The sequence below is a fragment of the Coenobita brevimanus genome, chromosome 116, assembly GCF_032717465.1.
Source record: "Coenobita brevimanus isolate Jiangsu-jjx chromosome 116, ASM3271746v2, whole genome shotgun sequence".
Lineage (NCBI taxonomy): Eukaryota > Metazoa > Arthropoda > Malacostraca > Decapoda > Coenobitidae > Coenobita > Coenobita brevimanus.
The window spans coordinates 47,609,658-47,629,833 of record NC_137069.1 but is presented as its reverse complement, the minus strand read 5'-3'; the positions used below and the strand labels follow the sequence as shown (position 1 = coordinate 47,629,833).

The 20,176-nt window shown below is 40.5% G+C and overlaps 2 non-coding genes across 2 annotated transcripts; both read left to right on the top strand.

The window, feature by feature from the left end:
• The first annotated feature begins 4,367 nt into the window (after positions 1 to 4,367).
• TRNAC-GCA (transfer RNA cysteine (anticodon GCA)) lies at positions 4,368 to 4,439 on the top strand. The gene has a single exon. It is a non-coding gene; the product is annotated as a tRNA-Cys (tRNA).
• Positions 4,440 to 20,104: 15,665 nt separating this feature from the next.
• TRNAC-GCA (transfer RNA cysteine (anticodon GCA)) lies at positions 20,105 to 20,176 on the top strand. Its single transcript has one exon. It is a non-coding gene; the product is annotated as a tRNA-Cys (tRNA).

Sequence of the window (20,176 nt, the reverse complement as noted above, 5' to 3'; positions counted from 1 at the left end):
GAGATGGAGGAACAGCACCGGAATCGTCTAAAATGGAATTGGAGGAGAAAGTCTGTGCGAAGAGATCTGCTTTATCAGTAGAAGAAATAGCTACAGAACCATCAGAGTAGAAAAGAGGAGGGAAGGATGATGAGGTAAAGTTGTTAGAAAGATTTTTGGCAAGGTGCCAGAAGGAGCGGGAAGAATTCAAGTTGGAGAGTTGAGAGCATTTAGTATGGATGAAATTTTTTTTTAGTAGAGCGAAGAACAGACTTAGCACGATTCCAGGCAGAAACGCAAAGATGATGTGATTCAGGGGTGGGTTGGCTCCGGTACCTTTTGTAGGCCCTCTCCTTGTACAGACAGCATTAGAACAAGCGTGATTAAACCAAGGCTTTCTTGCGTTAGTCATAGGATATTAGAAAGGAATGTATGCTTCCATGCCCAAGAGAATAAGCTCCATAATGCGCAAGACACACTCAGATGGCTCCCGGCCATGGAAGCAATAATAATTCCAGGGAAAATCAAAGAAGTACTACCTGAGGGCCTCCCAGTCCGCGGCTGCAAAATGCCACAAACGACGTTTCCCTGGAGGGTCCGCAGGCCGTACCGGAGTGATAGGACAGGTTAAGGTAATAAGGTTGTGATCGGAGGAGCCCAATAGAGAGAAAAGATTAACATCGTAAGCAGATGGATTATGGTCAGACTCAAATATGAAGTCCATTTGGGTGGGGCCCGATAGGGGATTTCTCTCTTTACAGCTCTGTCGCATCAACCCCAGTACCTATCTCTCTCTCTGTCATATGTCAGCTATTTACTATTTGAAATTGTATATTAAATATTCTGTACTTATTAAATATATTAAATAAGGCTATACAGTATAGTGCTATGAATGTGTCGCTTTTAGGATAATAGCAATGATTTGTATAAATTCCACACCACGTGACAACGTCGCTTTCCAACGTTGCCAGAGGTCAAGGACACCCACCTCAGACTACAGGTGACCGGTCACTTTCTCCCTGATTCCCACCCACGATGGCAGCTACTCCGACTCGCTCTCGTGTGCTCCACAGTCGGGAGAAAGAACTTATTTACAATGTGAACAAGTATTTTTTAGAAGAAAGATCAGAGAGAGGACTTATGCCTACTGGGGAAACCTCTATAAAAAAAAAAAACGCGCCAAGACTTTTACCTCAGTGGTGGTGTGGAAAAAAGGTCGAAACAATATAGAAGAAAACAAAACTTATAAATATATTAAAACTTTCTCAATCAACTGAGAGAGAGAGAGAGAGAGAGAGAGAGAGAGAGAGAGAGAGAGAGAGAGAGAGGAGGTTTGGCAGAGCTGTAGAGAGGGAAACCCCTACACGGGCCCCACCCAAAATGACTTCATATTTGAGTCTGACCATAGTTGTGAGGAAAAGGTCAAGTATGTTGGGGCTCTCTCCAAGGCGATTATGGATACTGGAAGGGTGCTGTACAAGCTGCTCTAGGTCATTAAGGATAGAAAAGATGTAGGCTTGTTCACCAGGTGGATCCGTGAAAGGAGAGGAGAGCCAAAGGTGGTGGTGAACATTGAAATCTCCTAGAATGGAGATTTCAGTGAAAGGAGAAATGGATAGAATGTGTTCCATCGTAGAAGTAAGATAGTAGAAGAATTTTTGATAGTCAGTAGAATTAGGGGATAAGTAAACAGCACAGATATATTAAGTCAGAGAATGACTGGAAAGCCGAAGCCAGAGTGTAGAGAATTCAGAAGAATCGAGTTCAGGAACAAGAGAGCAAGATAAGTCGTTGCGTATATATACACAACAGCCACCTTTGGCTTTGAAATGAGTATAGAGAAAGTAGGAGGATACAGAAAAGGGTTTGCTGTCAGTTGCCTCAGACAGCTGAGTCTCCGTTAGAAAAAGAAGGTGAGGTTTAGAGGAGGAGAGGTGGTGCTCAACAGAGCGAAAGGTAGAGGAAAGGCCACGAATGTTGCAGAAATGAAGAAGATGAGAGTCAGACAGTGGTTCCAGGCACCTCGAGTCGGCACCGGGATAGGGGTGGATGGTGGGGGATTTATGGTCCCCCCCCCCCTGGGGACTCCGAGGCTTGGTGAAGAGACGCCATTTTAGTTGAATCTGAATAGGAAGTGTAGTGTGTACTGTGCATGTACTGTAGTTTGGTGTAGATAGTTAGAGAAATTTGTACTGGAGAGCATGCTGGCCTACTCTCTGTGCAACTGAGACACTGAAAAAGTTCAGCAAAGGGGGATGGTCAGGAACTAGTCCTGAGGGCTGATGAAACGGGAGCTCCAGCACTCCCTGTCATCAGCTTTCCATCCACCTCGGGAGTACTGCCCTGCTCGACTGGTGGAATTATTTGGAAAATAAAGACAGTGAACTTTAAGGAGCCAGTGTTTGTTTCCGCCTCAGCTGATCTTGTGTACTGCACATCTAAAGGCTGACCGTAAGAAGAACAACTCACTGGGCAACGTCCTTTCTGTATTGCACTACTGCTGTTGCAGCCTGTGGCAGTGTGGGGACTGGGACGTAACAATACTGTCTTGCACTATTTAACGTGTCCCACCATTTTTTTTTATTTTTAAGGGGGTCAACTTCCTAACCAAATAAAATATTCTGAGAAGTGGTGAAATGACAGCAAATATATATATGACATTTTAGTTCAAGCTGTACAGTAGACTATCATCCATTCGGGAAGCGTGACCGCCACCCAAAGATTACTGGGGGATTAGCCCCCTCCCAGAATTTAAAAACTATCAGAAATAGGAACAAAATATGAATAAAGCTTCCCAAGTGAGTTCATCTGGTTACTCAGCAGGTCTTCTAGTATATACAATTTTCCAGCCATGATTTTTAGGGTGGGCAGGATTCCTCACCAAATTTAACGTTCTCACAGACAATAACAGGAGGACAGACATGGCTTTGATATCTTACTACATGTTTCACAATGCAATTATGAGGGAGACTGGCCCCCGTATTGATTCTTGCGGAGGAGGGGGGTCAGCCCCCTCCCCAAAATAAAAATGATTTAGAAATAATGATTTCAGAGAAATCGGCATATATATCGTAAAATTAGGTGTGCAATTTACATGTTTTCTTTCAATACACAGGAAGAAACTGCACATCTACTATATTTAAGGCCTTTTTTCTTGCACAGTCATACCCAGAAATAAAGACCGCGTGTATTGGTAGAATGATGGTGGTTGAAGTTAATGGCCCACACAGTACCATTCACCATTTTTTAATATAATTTACCAAACTTGCCCTGAGAAAAAAAAAATTCCAGAAATCATTTGCTAAAAAAAAAAAAAAAAAAAAAGTGTGGTAATGGTTCATGCTCACTCTAACAAACAGTTTCACACTGGCAACACACACAAAAAGAAATATTCATACTACATTCGGGGATTTGACTGTAAATTTGCAGTTTTATAGACGCAACAGACTTCAAGACATACCATGAGAATTTGGGGGAAAAAGTACTATTAGTACATTTAATGAAGAGAACACTATTGATTCTTACACCTTTATCGTAATTGCCAGATTCTTCTAAAGGAAAAAGATGCATAACGTATAATATGTTTAACTGAGGTAATACAGTGACAGATACACGTACCGTATACATGAGAAAGGTATTAGTTCACACGGACAGGAACAAATGTTTCTCATTATTCTTGCCACTAACAGCATAATCTTACTTCTTTCACATCAACAGCATCTTATTCCATTTTTCTGGATATAGCTTGGAAAAGAAAATGTCCCTCCCCATCAACAATATTGAGCTTACTGGCTGATAGCCTCACTATTGGCTTTTCACTCATTTACCGGATTGATCACTGACAGTTCATCCTAATGGATGCGGTAAAAAGTCTGCATCTAATGTGTGCACTCAAGATCATGCAAAGCTTCTAGGACGATTTGGTGATATGATCTCAATCTGTTTCACCGGAAGCTGAAGTTTTATCCAAAATATTATATGACCTTGGCACAAAACTTTTCTCTGTATTATAAGTTTGATTTGCATTCTTAAACAAACGAAGACAATATTCTATTTTTTTTCCATTCTGGAGATTAACTTGATTTATGCATTATATGAGTATACGTTCAAATGTGAATCAAGAAATAATCTACAGAAATTATTATATATATATATATATATATATATATATATATATATATATATATATATATATATATATATATATATATATATATATTCTTGATTTACATTTGAAAGTATGCTCATATAATGCATAAATCAAGTTAATCTCCAGAATGGAAAAAAAAATCGAATATTATCTTCGTTTGTTCAAGAGTGCAAATCAAACTTACAATACAGAGAAAAGCTGTGCGCCAAGGTCATATAATATTTTGGACATTCATATCGGGGGTGTAGCTTAGCGGTAGAGCAATCGAGTGCAGATCGAGAGGTCCCCGGTTCAATCCCGGGCGCCCCCTATCATTCATTTTTGTGGTAGGTGGGGGCGCTCACCATCTATTCATTCGATGTAGTGTTGCTGTCGGACTCTTCTGTCATGTAAAAACAAAAAGTATTTGCAAACCTTTGGCACTTTTCATGGTAAATAAATTTGCCTTGGCTCGTGGACCATTAGGAGAGTCAAATTATGGCAAGTGCCATAATTATGCCGGTTGTCCGCGTTCAGACTAGGAAAACTAATCGTACCTCATCATTTTTTTATTTTCGGCATATTTAGAGACTTAGAGGGGATTTCCACGATATGGATACATTTATACTGTACACATTATTACAACTTATTATAAGCATTGTGATAATCCCAGTTTGCGTTTATCTACAGTATATGTGTATTAGCATACATAATTTTCTAATTACTAAGAGACAGCCCTGTTAAACTGCTTTTCGCTTTCGTCCTTGTCGATGTGAATATTATTGTGTATTCTAAGAATATATTGTCAACACAAACTCCCTGAATTATCCTAAAAATTGCAAAGATTTTTTATTTGTTCCTTTCCTTTTTCGTGCACTATGGAACCAAAGGCCATAATAAACCGAGAACATAGGAGGTACAGATTACAACTTCCAAGACTGGTTGGAAAAGTTGCATGTTATGACAAGAAAGAAGAAAAGATAGCCACCACATTCTCAGTCTTACACAGTAGCGTTATCATTGTTCTAAGCTGTGCAGTGCTGAACAAATTTACATTCCTTGCCAGTTTGATATAAAACAAATATTAAGTTAACAAATGCATGTGTTTATTCATAAAGGCAATCACGACTGTATTAAAAACGTGTCATCGCCTTTGCCACAATAGCTTCGGCACACAGACTACCATGTATTACGCTTTGCTACTGTTCACTTGCAAAATTGTATCAATTATGTACTTAATTATCAACCTTGCGATGCAGGATGGTGTCGTTTCTGGAAATGTGCCCTAGAACGTTGCGCTAGATTCAGACTGTGTGTGTGTGTGTGTGTGTGTGTGTGTGTGTGTGTGTGTGTGTGTGTGTGTGTGTGTGTGTGTGTGTGTGTGTGTGTGCTGCTTGAACCCCCCCTAGCCTATTTGATGGGTTTGAATGAAACTTCCCACGTGAGTCTAGGTGGTTGCTGGGAAGTTTTTCCACTAAAAACAATTCTGCATTTATGTATTTTAGTGAGGGTCAGCCTCCCTCACCAAATTTAAAATTCTCAGAAGTAATGAAAGGAAGTCAGATATGGTTTTAACATCTTAATACATGCCTTACAATGGACCCTCGTCCGTAATGTGATATTTGGAGAACAGCCATCCTAGCAATAATAAAAACGATCAGAAACGGGGGAAAGGGAAGACATGGATTTCAACGATATTTCTTAGGTCAGTTTGTCTGGTTCCTTGAGACTGTTATGAAGGGGATTTTGCCAGTTAGCAAGTCTCGTACCTTCGAGACGTTTCTGGTACTGTAAGTTTTGGTACGAGTCGTCAGAGTTGCCAATTTGCCTGGTGTTTGTGAGCGTAGTTATTTCGTAAGTTAAACATTCATTTATTTTTGTGCTCTTTTCCTTTATAATATTTCATTTAAATAATTGCTTGTTAAATTTTGTAATTCAAGTTCGTATGGTTAATGATTTAGAGTGTTATGTAATGTGAGAACTCTAGAATGTTTTGATGTCTTGTAGTTGGTAACTGCTGTTGCTAGGGGCTGATGCAAGACAGTATGTCCTAGAATGTTGGAGAAGTGGACGTTTCTAGAACAATGCAAGCTTATATAAGGATGGGATAGAGATTATAACAAGTTTAGTGAGGTATCAAGTCAGTTTGGAGTTTAGTCAGGTTTCAGGTCAGTCGGTTTTGCTGCAGTGTCAGTGTCAGTGAACGTTGTATATTTTTGGTACTTGTGAAAACAGTGGCAAACAGTGACGGGTTATTGAAGTTTGTTTATCAGTGGAACTTGAGAAGACAGTGAAGTGTATTCAGTGTAATTACTGTCAGTGAAGATTATTTTCAGTACTTGTGTAATAAGTGAAGTGTTAGCAAGGATTATGTGTACTAACTGTGAAGTGTTGTTAAACATTAAGTGTAACTGCAATCAGTAAAGTGTGTATAGCTCCAGTGCTTGTGAGAACAGTGTTTTTTTTTTTATGCGAGGAAGAAGGAACCAAAGGCCATGAGCCCGCAGTAACAGTTCCCTCCAAGAGAAAAACCAAATACAATAGAGAGCCAAATTCAAGATCCGATCATTTTGAGATGCCTGGACACACTGCGTTTTAAAGACTGGAGATCATAGGCAGCAGGAAATACAGACAGGGGGAGACAGTTCCAGAGCTTACCTGTTGCATAAATGAAAGACTGGGAGTAACGGTTAACTCTTGCATTAGAGAGTTGGACAGAAAAGGGATGAGAGTTTGCTGTCAGACTGGTGCTACGCGCCCGTCGTAGTGGTGGAGGAATGCAAGCAGACAGTTCAGAGGAGCAGTGACCATTAAAGTAGCGATAGAAAAGAAATAAAAATGCAACAGTGCGGCGAAGAGACAGAGGTTGAAGGGAGTCAGTAAGAGGAGGAGAGTTAATGAGACGAAAAGCCTTTGACTCCACCCTATTGAGAAGAGCTGTATGTGGGGAGCCTCCCCACACATGAGAGTTGTACTCCACACAGGGGCAGATAAAACCCCTGTATAGAGTCAACAATTGTGCAGGGGTAAAGAAAGAGTCGACTCGGCTTAGCACACCCAATCTCTTGGAAGCAGATTTTACAAGAGATCTTTCCAAGATAAGTCCCGAGTAAATGAAATCCCAAGAATGTTCAAGGATGACGCAGGATTAAGCTGAATATTATTAAACATTAGTGGGTATACCTGAGGAAGATTTTGTCGGGTTGATAGGTGTAAGAACTGAGTCTTAGATGCGTTAAAAACAACTAGATTATTTTTACCCCAGTCAGAGATACGAGCCAAGTCAGACATTAGGTATGGCATAGCCTCATCCCTTGTTTGTTGAAGTTGCGGGAACCGAATGGAAAGGTGAAGGGTGGAGTCATCAGCGTATGAGTGGATAGGGTTAGATGTACAGCTTAGAAGATCATTGATGAATAAAAGGAAGAGAGTTGGTGATAGGACAGAGCCCTGAGGAACACCACTGTTGATAGATCTAGGAGAAGAACGATGGCCGTCTACAACAGCGGCTATAGAACGACCAGAAAGGAAGCTAGCGATGAAGGCACAGATAGAAGGATGGAAACCGTAGGAGGGCAGTTTGGAAATTAAAGATTTATGCCAGACTCGATCGAAAGCCTTTGAGATGTCAAGTGCAATGGCAAAGCTTTCGCCGAAGTCCCGAAAGGAGGATGACCAGGAGTCTGAAAGGTAGGTGAGAAGACCGCCAGTGGAGCGTCCTTGACGGAACCCGTACTAACGATCGGAAAGAAGTTTGTGATAGGAAAGATTCTTTAAAATTTTTCTATTGAGAATTGACTTGAAAACTTTTGAAACACAAGACGTTAAAGCAATTGGACGATAGTTGGAGGGTTGGGAGTGGTCATCCTTCTTTGGGACTGGCTGAATGAGAGCAAACTTCCAGCAAGAAGGAAAGGTACAAGTTGACAGACAAAGGCAAAAGAGTTTGCCTAGGCAGGGTGTAAGCACAGCAGCACAGTTCTTGAGAACAACAGGAGGGACCCCATCAGGCCCATATGCCTTGTTAGTACTAAGGCCAGTGATGGCAGAAAATACATCAACTGAAGAAATTTTAATGTCAGCCATGGGGAAGTCAGAGGAGGGAAGAGATGGAGGAACAGCACCGGAATCGTCTAAGATGGAATTGGAGGAGAAAGTCTGTGTGAAGAGATCTGCTTAATCAGTAGAAGAAATAGCTACAGAACCATCAGAGTAGAAAAGAGAAGGGAAGGATGATTTTTGGCAAGGTGCCAGAAGGAGCGGGAAGAATTCAAGTTGGAGAGTTGAGAGCATTTAGAATGGATGAAATTTTTTTTCGTAGAGCGAAGAACAGACTTAGCACGATTCCAGGCAGAAACGCAAAGATGATGTGATTCAGGGGTGGGTTGGCTCCGATACCCTTTGTAGGCCCTCTCCTTGTTGCAGACAGCATTAGAACAAGCGTGATTAAACCAAGGCTTTCTTGCGTTAGTCAAAGGATATGAGAAAGGAATGTATGCTTCCATGCCCGAGAGAATAACCTCCATAATGCGCAAGGCACACTTAGATGGCCCCCGGCTATGTAAGCAATAATAATTCCATGGAAAATCAAAGAAGTACTGCCTGAGGGCCTCCCAGTCCGCGGCTCCAAAATGCCACAAACGACGTTTCCCTGGAGGGTCCGCAGGCCGTACCGGAGTGATAGGACAGGTTAAGGTAATAAGGTTGTGATCGGAGGAGCCCAACAGAGAGAAAAGATTAACATCGTAAGCAGAAGGATTAGTTGTGTGGAAGAGGTCAAGTATGTTGGGGCTCTCTCCAAGGCGGTCAGGGATACGGGTAGGGTGCTGTACAAGCTGCTCTAGGTCATTAAGGATAGAAAAGATGTAGGCTTGTTCACCAGGTGGATCCGTGAAAGGAGAGGGGAGCCAAAGGTGGTGGTGAACACTGAAATCTCCTAGAATGGAGATTTCAGTGAAAGGAGAAATGGATTGAATGTGTTCCATCGTAGAAGTAAGATAGTAGAAGAATTTTTGATAGTCAGTAGAATTAGGGGATAAGTAAACAGCACAGATATATTAAGTCAGAGAATGACTGGAAAGCCGAAGCCAGAGTGTAGAGAATTCAGAAGAATCGAGTTCAGGAACAAGAGAGCAAGATAAGTCGTTGCGTATATATACACAACAGCCACCTTTGGCTTTGAAATGAGTATAGAGAAAGTAGGAGGATACAGAAAAGGGTTTGCTGTCAGTTGCCTCAGACAGCTGAATCTCCGTTAGAAAAAGAAGGTGAGGTTTAGAGAAGGAGAGGTGGTGCTCAACAGAGCGAAAGGTAGAGGAAAGACCACGAATCTTGCAGAAATGAAGAAGATGAGAGTCAGACAGTGGTTCCAGGCACCTCGAGTCGGCACTGGGATAGGGGTGGATGGTGGGGGCATTTATGGTCCCCCCCCTGGGAACTCCGAGGCTTGGTGAAGAGACGCCATTTTATTTGAATCTGAATAGGAAGTGTAGTATGTACTGTGCATGTACTGTAGTTTGGTGTAGATAGTTAGAGAAATTTGTACTGGAGAGCATGCTGGCCTACTCTCTGTGTAACTGAGACACTGAAAAAGTTCAGCAATGGGGGATGGTCAGGAACTAGTCCTGAGGGCTGATGAAACGGGAGCTCCAGCACTCCCTGTCATCAGCTTTCCATCCACCTCGGGAGTACTGCCCTGCTCGACTGGTGGAATTATTTGGAAAATAAAGACAGTGAACTTTAAGGAGCCAGTGTTTGTTTTCGCCTCAGCTGATCTTGTGTACTGCACATCTAAAGGCTGACCGTAAGAAGAACAACTCACTGGGCAACGTCCTTCCTGTACTGTACTAGTGCTGTTGCAGCCTGTGGCAGTGTGGGGACTGGGACGTAACAATACTGTCTTGCACTATATAACGTGTCCCACCATTTTTTTTTATTTTTAAGAGGGTGAACTTCCTAACCAAATAAAATATTTTGAGAAGTGGTGAAATGACAGCAAATATATATATGACATCTTAGTTCAAGCAGTACAGTAGACTATCATCCATAATGCGACATTCGGGAAGCGTGACCGCCATCCAAAGATTACTGGGGGGTTAGCCCTCTCCCAGAATTTAAAAACTATCAGAAATAGCAACAAAATATGAATAAAGCTTCCCAAGTGAGTTCATCTAGTTACTCAGCAGGTCTTCTAGTATATAAAATTTTCCAGCCATGATTTTTAGGGGGAGCAAGATTCCTCACCAAATTTAACGTTCTCACAGACAATAACAGGAGGACAGACATGGCTTTGATATCTTACTACATGTTGCACAATGCAATTATGAGGGAGACTGGCCCCCATATTGATTCTTGCGGGGGAGGGGGGTCAGCCCCCTCCCCAAAATAAAAATGATTTAGAAATAATTTTTTCAGAGAAATCGGCATATATATCGTAAAATTAGGTGTGCAATTTACATGTTTTCTTTCAATACACAGGAAGAAACTGCACATCTACTATATTTAAGGCCTTTTTTCTTGCCCAGTCATACCCAGAAATACAGACCGCGGGTATTGGTAGAATGATGGTGGTTGAAGTTAATGGCCCACACAGTACCATTCACCATTTTTTAATATAATTTACCAAACTTGCCCAGAGAAAAAAAAAAAAACAAATCATTTGCTAAAAAAAAAAAAAAAAAAAAAAAAAAAAACAGTGTGGTAATGGTTCATGCTCACTCCAACAAACAGTTTCACACTGGCAACACACACAAAAAGAAATATTCATACTACATTGGGGGATTTGACTGTAAATTTGCAGTTTTATAGACGCAACAGACTTGAAGACATACCATGAAAATTTGGGGGAAAAAGTACTATTAGTACATTTAATGAAGAGAACACTATTGATTCTTACACCTTTATCGTAATTGCCAGATTCTTCTAAAGGAAAAAGATGCATAACGTATAATATGTTTAACTGAGGTAATACAGTGACAGATACACGTACCGTATACATGAGAAAGGTATCAGTTCACACGGACAGGAAAAAATGTTTCTCATTATTCTTGCCACTAACAGCATAATCTTACTTCTTTCACATCAACAGCATCTTATTCCATTTTTCTGGATATAGCTTGGAAAAGAAAATGTCCCTCCCCATCAACAATATTGAGCTTACTGGCTGATAGCCTCACTATTGGCTTTTCACTCATTTACCGGATTGATCACTGACAGTTCATCCTAATGGATGCGGTAAAAAGTCTGCATCTAATGTGTGCACTCAAGATCATGCAAAGCTTCTAGGACGATTTGGTGATATGATCTCAATCTGTTTCACCGGAAGCTGAAGTTTTATCCTAAATATGATATGACCTTGGCACAAAACTTTTCTCTGTATTATAAGTTTGATTTGCACTCTTAAACAAACGAAGAAAATATTCTATTTTTTTTCCATTCTGGAGATTAACTTGATTTATGCATTATATGAGTATACGTTCAAATGTGAATCAAGAAATAATCTACAGAAATTATATATATATATATATATATATATATATATATATATATTTATATATATATATATATATATATATATATATATATATATATATATATATTTTCTTGATTTATATTTGAAAGTATGCTCATATAATGCATAAATCAAGTTAATCTCCAGAATGGAAAAAAAATCGAATATTATCTTCGTTTGTTCAAGAGTGCAAATCAAACTTACAATACAGAGAAAAGCTGTGCGCCAAGGTCATATAATATTTTGGGCATACACATCGGGGTGTAGCCTAGCGGTAGAGCAATCGAGTGCAGATCGAGAGGTCACCGGTTCAATTCCGGGCGCCCCCTAGCATTCATTTTTGTGGTAGGTGTTGGCGCTCACCATCTACTCACTCGATGTAATGTTGCTGTCGGACTCTTCTATCATGTAAAAACAAAAAGTATTTGCAAACCTTCGGCACTTTTCAGGGTAAATAAATTTGCTTTCGCTCGTGGACCATTAGGAGAGTCAAATTATGGCAAGTGCCATAATTATGCCGGTTGTCCGCGTTCAGACTAGGAAAACTAATCGTTCCTCATCATTTTTTTATTTTCGGCATATTTAGAGACTTAGAGGGGGATTCCACGATATGGATAGATGTATACTATACACATTATTACAATTTATGATCAGCATTGTGATAATCCCAGTTTGCGTTTACCTACAGTATATGTGTATTAGCATACATAATTTTTTAATTACTAAGAGACAGCCCTGTTAAACTGGTTTTCGCTTTCGTCCTTGTCGATGTGAATATTATTGTGTATTCTAAGAATATATTGTCAACACAAACTCCCTGAATTATCCTAAAAATTGCAAAGATTTTTTATTTGTTCCTTTCCTTTTTCGTGCACTATGGAACCAAAGGCCATAATAAATCGAGAACATAGGAGGTACAGATTACAACTTCCAAGACTGGTTGGAAAAGTTGCATGTTATGACAAGAAAGAAGAAAAGATAGCCACCACATTCTCAGTCTTACACAGTAGCGTTATCATTGTTCTAAGCTGTGCAGTGCTGAACAAATTTACATTCCTTGCCAGTTTGATATAAAACAAATATTAAGTTAACAAATGCATGTGTTTATTCATAAAGGCAATCACGACTGTCTTAAAAACGTGTCATCCCCTTTGCCACAATAGCTTCGGCACACAGACTACCATGTATTACGCTTTGCTACTGTTCACTTGCAAAATTGTATCAATTTTGTACTTAATTATCAACCTTGCGATGCAGGATGGTGTCGTTTTAGGAAATGTGCCCTAGAACGTTGCGCTAGATTCAGGCTGTGTGTGTGTGTGTGTGTGTGTGTGTGTGTGTGTGTGTGTGTGTGTGTGTGTGTGTGTGTGTGTATGCTGCTTAAACCCCTCCTAGCCTATTTGATGGATTTGAATGAAACTTACTACGTGAGTCTAGGTGGTTGCTGGGAAGTTTTTCCACTAAAAATAATTGTGTAGTTATGTATTTTAGTGAGAGTCAGCCTCCCTCACCAAATTCAAAATTCTCAGAAGTAATGAAAGGAAGTCATAAATGGTTTTAACATCTTAATACATGCCTTACAATGGACCCTCGTCCGTAATGTGATATTTGGAGAACAGCCATCCTCCCAAAAAAAAAAACGATCAGAAACGGGGGAAAGGGAAGACATGGATTTCAACGATATTTCTTAGGTCAGTTTTTCTGGTTCCTTGACACTGTTATGAAGGGGATTTTGCCAGTTAGGTAGTCTCGTACCTTCGAGACGTTTCTGGTACCGTAAGTTTCAGTACGAGTCGTCAGAGTTGTCAATTTGCCTGGTGTTTGTGAGCGTAGTTATTTCGTAAGTTAAACATTCATTTATTTTTGTGCTCTTTTCCTTTATAATATTTTATTTAAGTAATTGCTTGTTAAATTATGTAATTCAAGTTCGTATGCTTAATGATTTAGAGTGTTATGTAATGTGAGAACTCTAGAATGTTTTGATGTCTTGTAGTTGGTAACTGTTGTTGCTAGGGGCTGATGCAAGACAGTATGTCCTAGAATGTTGGAGAAGTGGACGTTTCTAGAACAATGCAAGCTTATATAAGGACGGGATAGAGATTATAACAAGTTTAATGAGTTGTCAAGTCAGTTTGGAGTTTAGTCAGGTTTCAGGTCAGTCGGTTTTGCTGCAGTGTCAGTGTCAGTGAAGGTTGTATATTTTTGGTACTTGTGAAAACAGTGGCAAACAGTGACGGGTTATTGAAGTTTGTATATCAGTGGAACTTGAGAAGACAGTGAAGTGTATTCAGTGTAATTACTGTCATTGAAGATTATTTTCAGTACTTGTGTAACAAGTGAAGTGTTAGCAAGCATTATGTGTACTAACTGTGAAGTGTTGTTAAACATTAAGTGTAACTGCAATCAGTAAAGTGTGTATAGCTCCAGTGCTTGTGAGAACAGTGAAGTTTTTTTTTTTTTTTTATGCGAGGTAGAAGGAACCAAAGGCCATGAGCCCGCAGTAACAGTTCCCTCCAAGAGAAAAACAAAATACAATAGAGAGCGAAATTCAAGATCCGATCATTTTGAGATGCCTGGACACACTGCGTTTGAAAGACTGGAGATCATAGGCAGCAGGAAATACAGACAGAGGGAGACAGTTCCAGAGCTGACCTGTTGCATAAATGAAAGACTGGGAGTAACGGTTAACTCTTTCATTAGAGAGATGGACAGAAAAGGGATGAGAGTTTGCTGCCAGACTGATGCTACGCGCCCGTCGTAGAGGTGGAGGAGTGCAAGCAGACAGTTGAGAGGAGCAGTGACCATTAAAGTAGCGATAGAAAAGAAATAATGATGCAACAGTGCGGCGAAGAGACAGAGGTTGAAGGGAGTCAGTAAGAGGAGGAGAGTTAATGAGACGAAAAGCCTTTGACTCCACCTTATTGAGAAGAGCTGTATGTGGGGAGCCTCCCCACACATGAGAGTTGTACTCCACACAGGGGCAGATAAAACCCCTGTATAGAGTCAACAATTGTACAGGGGTAAAGAAAGAGTGGAGTCGGCTTAGCACACCCAATCTCTTGGAAGCAGATTTTACAAGAGATCTTTCCAAGATAAGTCCTGAGTAAATGAAACCCCAAGCATGTTCAACGATGATGCAGGATTAAGCTGAATATTATTAAACGTGAATGGGTATACCTGTGGAAGATTTTGTCGGGTTGATAGGTGTAAGAACTGAGTCTTAGATGCGTTAAAAACAACTAGATTATTTTTACCCCAGTCAGAGATACGAGCCAAGTCAGACATTAGGTATGCCATAGCCTCATCCCTTGTTTGTTGAAGTAACTGTTGAGATGGGCGTTGCGGGAACCGAATGGAAAGGTGAAGGGTGGAGTCATCAGCGTATGAGTGGATAGGGTTAGATGTACAGCTTCGAAGATCATTGATGAATAAAAGGAAGAGAGTTGGTGATAGGACAGAGCCCTGAGGAACACCACTGTTGATAGATCTAGGAGAAGAACGATGGCCGTCTACAACAGCGGCTATAGAACGACCAGAAAGGAAGCTAGCGATGAAGGCACAGATAGAAGGATGGAAACCGTAGGAGGGCAGTTTGGAAATTAAAGATTTATGCCAGACTCGATCGAAAGCCTTTGAGATGTCAAGTGCAATGGCAAAGCTTTCGCTGAAGTCCCGAAAGGAGGATGACCAGGAGTCTGAATGGTAGGTGAGAAGACCGCCAGTGGAGCGTCCCTGACGGAACCCGTACTGACGATCGGAAAGAAGGTTGTGATAGGAAAGATTCTTTAAAATTTTTCTATTGAGAATTGACTTGAAAACTTTTGAAACACAAGACGTTAAAGCAATTGGACGATAGTTGTTGGGTTGGGAGTGGTCATCCTTCTTTGGGACTGGCTGAATGAGAGCAAACTTCCAGCAAGAAGGAAAGGTACAAGTTGACAGACAAAGGCAAAAGAGTTTGCCTAGGCAGGGTGTAAGCACAGCAGCACAGTTCTTGAGAACAACAGGAGGGACCCCATCAGGCCCATATGCCTTGTTAGTACTGAGGCCAGTGATGGCAGAAAATACATGAACTGAAGAAATTTTAATGTCAGCCATGGGGAAGTCAGAGGAGGGAAGAGATGGAGGAACAGCACCGGAATCGTCTAAGATGGAATTGGAAGAGAAAGTGTGTGCGAAGAGATCTGCTTTATCAGTAGAAGAAATAGCTACAGAACCATCAGAGTAGAAAAGAGGATGGAAGGATGATGAGGTAAAGTTGTTAGAAAGTTTTTTGGCAAGGTGGCAGAAGGAGCGGGAAGAATTCGAGTAGGAGAGTTGAGAGCATTTAGTATGGATGAAATTTTTTTTAGTAGAGCGAAGAACAGACTTAGCACGATTCCGGGCAGAAACGTAAAGATGATGTGATTCAGGGGTGGGTTGGCTCCGGTACCTTTTGTAGGCCCTCTCCTTGTTGTGGACAGCATTAGAACAAGCGTGATTAAACCAAGGCTTTCTTGCGTTAGTCAAAGGATATGAGAAAGGAATGTATGTTTCCATGCCCGAGAGAATAACCTCCATAATGCGCAAGGCACACTCAGATGGCTCCCGGCCATGGAAGCAATAATAATTCCAGGGAAAATCAAACAAGTACTGCCTGAGGGCCTCCCAGTCCGCGGCTCCAAAATGCCACAGACGACGTTTCCCTGGAGGGTCCGCAGGCCATACCGGAGTGATAGGACAGGTTAAGGTTATAAGGTTGTGATCGGAGGACCCCAACAGAGAGAAAAGATTAACATCGTAAGCAGAAGGATTATGGTCAGACTCAAATATGAAGTCCATTTGGGTGGGGCCCGATATTGGATTTCTCTCTCTACAGCTCTGTCGCATCAACCCCAGTACCTATCTCTCTCTCTGTCATATGTCAGCTATTTACTATTTCAAATTGTATATTAAATATTCTGTACTTATTAAATATATTAAATAAAGCTATATAGTGCTATGAATGTGTCGCTTTTTAGGATAATAGCAATGATTTGTATAAATTCCACACCACGTGACAAAGTCGCTTTCCAACGTTGCCAGAGGTCAAGGACATCCACCTCAGACTACAGGTGACCGGTCACTTCCTCTCTGATCCCCACCCACGATGGCAGCTACTCTGACTCGCTCTCGTGTGCTCCGCAGTCGGGAGAAAGAACTTATTTACAATGTGAACAAGTATTTTTTAGAAGAAAGATCAGAGAGAGGACTTATGCCTATTGGGGAAACCTCTATAAAAAAAAAAAACGCGCCAAGACTTTTACCTCAGTGGTGGTGTGGAAAAAAGGTCGAAACAATATAGAAGAAAACAAAACTGATAAATATATTAAAACTTTCTCAATCAACTGAGAGAGAGAGAGAGAGAGAGAGAGAGAGAGGAGGTTTGGCAGAGCTGTAGAGAGGGAAATCAGTAAACGGGCCCCACCCAAAATGACTTCATATTTGAGTCTGACCATAGTTGTGAGGAAGAGGTCAAGTATGTTGGGGCTCTCTCCAAGGCGGTCAGGGATACGGGTAGGGTGCTGTACAAGCTGCTCTAGGTCATTAAGGATAGAAAAGATGTAGGCTTGTTCACCAGGTGGATCCGTGAAAGGAGAAGAGAGCCAAAGGTGGTGGTGAACATTGAAATCTTCTACAATGGAGATTTCAGCGAAAGGAGAAATGGATAGAATGTGTACCATCGTAGAAGTAAGATAGTCGAAGAATTTTTGATAGTCAGTAGAATTAGGGGATAAGTAAACAGCACAGATATATTAAGTCAGAGAATGACTGGAAAGCTAAAGCCAGAGTGTAGAGAATTCAGAAGAATCGAGTTCAGGAACACGAGAGCAAGATAAGTCGTTGCGTATATATACACAACAGCCACCTTTGGCTTTGAAATGAGTATAGAGAAAGTAGGAGGATACAGAAAAGGGTTTGCTGTCAGTTGCCTCAGACAGCTGTGTCTCCGTTAGAAAAAGAAGGTGAGATTTAGAGGAGGAGAGGTGGTGCTCAACAGAGCGAAAGGTAGAGGAAAGGCCACGAATGTTGCAGAAATGAAGAAGATGAGAGTCAGACAGTGGTTCCAGACACCTCGAGTCGGCACCGGGATAGGGGCGGATGGTGGGGGCATTTATGGTCCCCCCCCCTGGGGACTCCGAGGCTTGATGAACAGACACCATTTTAGTTGAATCTGAATAGGAAGTGTAGTGTGTACTGTGCATGTAGTTTGGTGTAGATAGTTAGAGAAATTTGTACTGGAGAGCATGCTGACCTACTCTCTGTGTAACTGAGACACTGAAAAAGTTCAGCAAAGGGGGATGGTCAGGAACTAGTCCTGAGGGCTGATGAAACGGGAGCTCCAGCACTCCCTGTCATCAGCTTTCCATCCACCTCGGGAGTACTGCCCTGCTCGACTGGTGGAATTATTTAGAAAATAAAGACAGTGAACTTTAAGGAGCCAGTGTTTGTTTTCGCCTCAGTTGATCTTGTGTACTGCACATCTAAAGGCTGACCGTAAGAAGAACAACTCACTGGGCAACGTCCTTCCTGTACTGTACTAGTGCTGTTGCAGCCTGTGGCAGTGTGGGGACTGGGACGTAACAATACTGTCTTGCACTATATAACGTGTCCCACCATTTTTTTTTTTTTTTTTTTTTTAGGTATTCAACTTCCTAACCAAATAAAATATTCTGAGAAGTAGTGAAATGACAGCAAATATATATATATGACATCTTAGTTCAAGCTGTACAGTAGACTATCATCCATAATGCGACATTCGGGAAGCGTGACCGCCACCCAAAGATTACTGGGGGGTTAGCCCCCTCCCAGAATTTAAAAACTATCAGAAATAGCAACAAAATATGAATAAAGCTTCCCAAGTGAGTTCATCTGGTTACTCCGCAGGTCTTCTAGTATATACAATTATCCAGCCATGATTTTTAGGGGGGGCAGGATTCCTCACCAAATTTAACGTTCTCACAGACAATAACAGGAGGACAGACATGACTTTGATATCTTACTACATGTTCCACAATGCAATTATGGGGGAGACTGGTCCCCATATTGATTCACCCCCCTCCCAAAATAAAAATGATTTCGAAATAATGATTTCAGAGAAATCGGCATATATATCGTAAAATTAGGTGTGCAGTTTACATGTTTTCTTTCAATACACAAGAAGAAACTGAACATCTACTATATTTATGGCCATTTTTCTTGCCCAGTCATACCCAGAAATACAGACCGCGGGTATTGGTAGAATGATGGTGGTTGAAGTTAATGGTCCACACAGTACCATTCACCATATTTTAATATAATTTACCAAACTTGCCTTGAGAAAAAAAAAAATCCAGAAATCATTTGCTAAAAAAAAAAAAAAAAAAAAAAAAAAAAAGTGTGGTAATGGTTCATGCTCACTCCAACAAACAGTTTCACACTGGCAACACACACAAAAAGAAATATTCATACTACATTGGGGGATTTGACTAAATTTGCAGTTTTATAGACGCAACAGACTTCAAGACATACCATGAAAATTTGGGGGAAAATGTACTATTAGTACATTTAATGAAGAGAACACTATTGATTCTTACACCTTTATCGTAATTGCCAGATTCTTCTAAAGGAAAAAGATGCATAACGTATAATATGTTTAACTGAGGTAATACAGTGACAGATACACGTACCGTATACATGAGAAAGGTATCAGTTCACACGGACAGGAACAAATGTTTCTCATTATTCTTGCCACTAACAGCATAATCTTACTTCTTTCACATCAACAGCATCTTATTCCATTTTTCTGGATATAGCTTGGAAAAGAAAATGTCCCTCCCCATCAACAATATTGAGCTTACTGGCTGATAGCCTCACTATTGGCTTTTCACTCATTTACCGGATTGATCACTGACAGTTCATCCTAATGGATGCGGTAAAAAGTCTGCATCTAATGTGTGCACTCAAGATCATGCAAAGCTTCTAGGACGATTTGGTGATATGAACTCAATCTGTTTCACCGGAAGCTGAAGTTTTATCCAAAATATTATATGACCTTGGCACAAAACTTTTTTCTGTATTATAAGTTTGATTTCCACTCTTAAACAAACGAAGAAAATATTCTATTTTTTTTCCATTCTGGAGATTAACTTGATTTATGCATTATATGAGTATACGTTCAAATGTGAATCAAGAAATAATCTACGGAATATATATATATATATATATATATATATATATATATATATATATATATATATATATATATATATATATATATATATATATATATATATATATATATATATATATATATATATATTTGATTTACATTTGAGAGTTTGCTCATATAATGCATAAATCAAGTTAATCTCCAGAATGGAAAAAAAATAGAATATTATCTTCGTTTGTTCAAGAGTGCAAATCAAACTTACAATTCAGAGAAAAGCTGTGCGCCAAGGTCATATAATATTTTGGACATATATATCGGGGGTGAAGCTTAGCGGTAGAGCAATCGAGTGCAGATCGAGAGGTCCCCGGTTCAATCCCGGGCGCCCCCT